The sequence below is a fragment of the Penaeus chinensis genome, chromosome 42, assembly GCF_019202785.1.
Source record: "Penaeus chinensis breed Huanghai No. 1 chromosome 42, ASM1920278v2, whole genome shotgun sequence".
Classification (NCBI taxonomy): domain Eukaryota; kingdom Metazoa; phylum Arthropoda; class Malacostraca; order Decapoda; family Penaeidae; genus Penaeus; species Penaeus chinensis.
This window is the reverse complement of record NC_061860.1, coordinates 4718236-4723235: the sequence shown is the minus strand read 5'-3', so window position 1 is coordinate 4723235 and position 5000 is coordinate 4718236.

Sequence of the window (5000 nt, the reverse complement as noted above, 5' to 3'; positions counted from 1 at the left end):
ACATAGGAATGTATCTACAATATAGTACGTACCGACCATGTAAACAAACTGCATACAGGTTCGCACGTACAGTAAACACACACACAAGGAGAGAGAGAAAAGAGAGAGAGAGAGAGAGAGAGAGAGAGAGAGAGAGAGAGAGAGAGAGAGAGAGAGAGAGAGAGAAAGTGAGAGAGAGGGAGAGAGAGAGAGAAACAGACAGACAGACAGACAGACAGACTGACAGACAGACAGACAGAAAGACAGACAGACAGAGACAGAGACAGACAGAAAGAGAAAGAGAACACGAATGACAGCGATTGCCCAAGGGCAAAAGAAAGAAGGCAAAATGAAAGAGTGAGAGAAAAGAAAGAACCAGAGAGAGACAAAGAGAAAGAGAAAGAGAGTGAGCGACTGTATACCGTAAAGCATCGCAACATGTCAGTCGGCGCCGTCGGGCACAATATCGGCACCATAATACCTCACACGGCCACCACCATACGCTTTTACAATACAGACCCGTAAAAACAACGGATTTTATCAGCGTGGGAGAAATATTGGAACCTCGATGCTGGCTGGGGCCGCTCGGTTCGCAATATGGACGGCAGGAAACACTTTTTTTTTTTTTTTTTTTTTGTCCTCTCTCTCTATTCTGGGCTTTGTGTGTGTGCGTGTGTGTGCTTGTTCGCGTGTGTTTGTGTGTGTGTGTCTTTTTTATGCGCCTTTCTGCGTGTGTTCCGATACGTTTCCTGGTTTTGGGGGAGCTTTCCATCTGTCCCTCAGTGAATGTTTTGTGTGTGTGTGTGTGTGTGTGTCTGTGTGTGTGTGTGTGTTGGTGAGTGGACATGTATGTGTGTGTGATGAAGAATCTCATCTTTATTTTGCATACGATTTGGGGTTTAAACTTTCATCCTCAGGAACAACACCAGAACAGAAAAAAGACCTTGAAGTACTCCGCTAATATAAAAAGCTGTCACAAAATATAAATCATTCAGAAAATCCCTGTTGTTTTATGTTATCTTCTACAACACCTAATTTCTTCTTGACAGTTGTATGCCAATCAGAATTGACATTAGTCTTTTTTCCTGTGCTTAGACAGACTAAAATAGTTGTACAAGGTTACTGCGGGAATAGCGTTGTTCAAATCATACTACATCTTTTTGTATAAAGAGAGATTCTAAGATGAAGAGCGGGGGGAGTGAGACGGCAGAATACTAAAATCTGTGCTGGAAAAAGATGTAAGCGTTTCTTGGAGTGCTCTCTTGTGGCCGAAAAAGACGGCCCACTCAGAGGGAGACCAGTCAGGAAAGACTTGCCTTTGTGTTTTCAGATGTGGTGATGAAGCAATCCTGAGATGTGTATTTGATTAAATATATAAATGGGTATGTGTATATATATACATATATATACACATATCTATCTATCTATATATGTATATATATATATATATATATATATATATATATATATCTGCATATATATGTGTATGTATGTATGTATACATATATGTATATATATATATATATATATATATATATATATATATATATATATATATATATATATGTGTGTGTGTGTGTGTGTGTGTGTGTGTGTGTGTGTGTGTGTGTATATACATGTATATATATATATATATATATATATATATATATATATATATATATATATATATATATATATATATATATAATTACCATAATCATCTTCAGTATAATACCATAAGCATTCTCATAATTGTTATTGTTGTATTCATCAACATGAGTAAGAAGGAATAACAGAGAGAAAGAAAGGTAGACTAGCACACAAATATATAGAGACAAAAGGACGTTCAAATAAATAGACAGAAAGACTGACAGACAGATACACAGACAGGCAGGGGTAGACAGACAGAATAGGAGGCAGAAAGACAGACAGGCAGACACACAAAGACAGACAGGTAGCCAGGCACAGTTAGAGAAAACAAAGAGATATATCCTGTACCTTTGCAAAATAAATTCATGGCTTTGTGTTGTAATTAAGGGGACCGTCCCTGGGTTTGCGGGTTGGGTTGGGTCGGGGGGGGGGGTCGAAAATGAGTTATGCCCTGTTTCAGATTCGTGTACTACTGTAGAATTACCCACGTGAATATGAACTCCCGCGAAGAAAAATTAGTTGGTCAAACGAGGGCCTAACCCCGGACAACTATTAGTGCTGCACCACCGTCAAGTTGTATGTTGACATCACCTTTTGAAATGGATCACAGGAGAGTAAAAATGTCGTGCGCGCGAGTGAATGAGTGTGCGCCCGAGTGTATGAGTGTGCGCCCGAATGTTAAAGTGTGCGCCCGAGTGTTAGGGTGTGCGCTCGAGTGCATGAGTATGCGCTCGAGTGTTAGAGTGTGCGCCCGAGTATTAGAGTGAGCGCGCGAGTGTTAGAGTGTGCGCCCAAGTGTATGAGTGTGCGCGCTAGTGTATGAGTGTGCGCGCGTGTGCCAGTGTGCCGTGTCTGCCTTCCTTGGCGACAAGGAGTTAGTTGGTAGCCCATGATACTCTCCGAAGGTATATTTCAACTGAGTTGAGGATTTTTCCTGATCTCAGTTGAAAAGGGACCAGGAACCATGGGTAGTAGTATCCATGTTTTAGTATTAGCTTTCTTCTTACTCTCCCTTTCTCCCGTTGTAAACCCTGTTTGCTTATGGGTGATTGCGTAAGAGCATATTTATATTTACCTTTCCTTATCTTCCTTACCTCCCATTTTCGGTCGTAGGGGGGGGGGGGTTGTAAAAAAGAATGGGACAACCGAGGTGGAGGTCAATATGAGGAATAGAGGACTCCTGACGGCAGAAAAGCGGGTTTAAAAGTGCGTGGACGTGATATTACAACGTTATTTTGTGGCCACGTGGACCGCATAGTTACGGCGCAGGATGACTTCAGTGCTATATTATATTGCATTTTGTGATGCCGTGCAATAACTATTGATCCGATCTGAATTAAATAAAGAACAAGAGATAGAGCAATGGTTGGGCTTTCTCTTATGTAAAAAGTAGCCAGTAAACAAGCGAAAAAAATATGGAAAATTAATAGAAAATTATCAAAAAAATTTGAAGGTCGATTACTCGTAAAGGGTTTTTTCTTCATATTTCAGCCTTCTCACGACTTACAGTTTTAGTCTGATCTGGATATGCCTTTTCCCCCTAAACAGAACGTCAGTATGCGCATAAAACTACGTACTTTTTTTTTCAAAATATTTTTTTTACGAATTTTTTACCTTGTTTTTCTTTTTTTTTCGCAGTTATGTAACATGCGATAATTTTGGAAACGAATATACGAATTTCCAAATTGGAATACGTTTTTTTGTTTATATGACCCAGAGGTTTTCTCAGCAAAAGTAATATAGAAAATTTAAGGATAACTCTGGGACGTGAGAAGGCTAGAGTTAACCTAACTTTAAAAAATCGTTTAACTTTTTTTTGCGCCTACAATTCCCTTCGGTCAAATTAAATAAAATTCAGTAGAAAGATGTGTAATCAAGTACTCTTTCATCCTACTAAATTCCATTAAAATCTGTAAGACCAATTTCTTTTATTCAACAAAAAAGTGAAAATCGGCAATTTCTCAAGGACGGTCCCCTTCCATTTGTATACATATTCACTCTTAACTCCATATCTTCCTCTTTTAATTATCAATAAAACGAAGGAATCATAACCAACATTACTACCAGATTATCAGGCTGAAAATGTTAAAGTTAGCGAAACTGAACATCTGATTTGGCACTTGAATTATATTAAAGTTGGCTAAAGTTGATCCCAAAAGTGCAAGAACCTGATCTATTGTCTGGATGTCCCTTGTAAAGCACACCGTGTAATGTATTGCTAAATGGACAACGATATAAAGGAAATGTCGTTCTTACACTCTTACACACATATATACTCATTATGATTATAATGATAATAATAATGATAACAGTAATAATGATAATAAGAATAAGAATATTAACAACAATAATAATGATAATAATAATGATAATAATTATAATAATGATAATTGTAATGGTAATGATAATGATAATGATAATGATAATGATAATAACAATAAAAATAATAAAAACCATAATGATAATAATAATCATCATGATAATAATTAAATAAAGATAACATCATAGTAATAATGTAACAGCAACAATGATAACGGCAACAATTATGATAATGATATCAGTAAACAGTGAAAATAATAATAATCATAATGTTAACGTTATTAGTAATAATAATGATAATAAAGACCACGATGATCATTATTATGTCAGTGATGAAAATGATAGTAATAACAATAATAATGATAAAGATTATAATGATAATGATGATAACAATGATGATGATTATAATGATGATGATAGCAATGATGCTGACAAAAATGATATTATTATTAACAAAACAACACCAAAAGTAAAGGTGATAATGATAATAATGATTATTATGGTGATAGTAATAGGAATAACAATGCTAATTCTAATAATAATTATTATAATAATTATAATAATAACAATCATAATTATAATAATAATAATAATAAATTATAGTAGTACTGATAATAGAAATAATTATCATATTGTTAATGATAATAATAATGATAACACCAACAACTTTAACACAGCTGTGATGATGATGATATTAATAGTTATGATGATAATTATGATAACAATAATGATAATACCAAATATGATAATGATGATAATGATTAACCACAGCATAAAAATAGTATTGATACAACTGCTGGTACTACTACTACTACTACTAATAGTAATACTACCAAAAATAATAATGATAATGAAAATTATTGATGATAACAATGACATCAATAATGATAGTAGCAGTAATAATAATAATAACAATAATAATAATTATAATAATAATAACAATAATAATGATAGTAGTAATAATAATAATAGTGATAATGATGATAACAATAATAGTAATAATAGTAGTTATAATAATAAATAATGAATAACAATAACAACAACAATGATAATAAAAATACGAAAAAAAT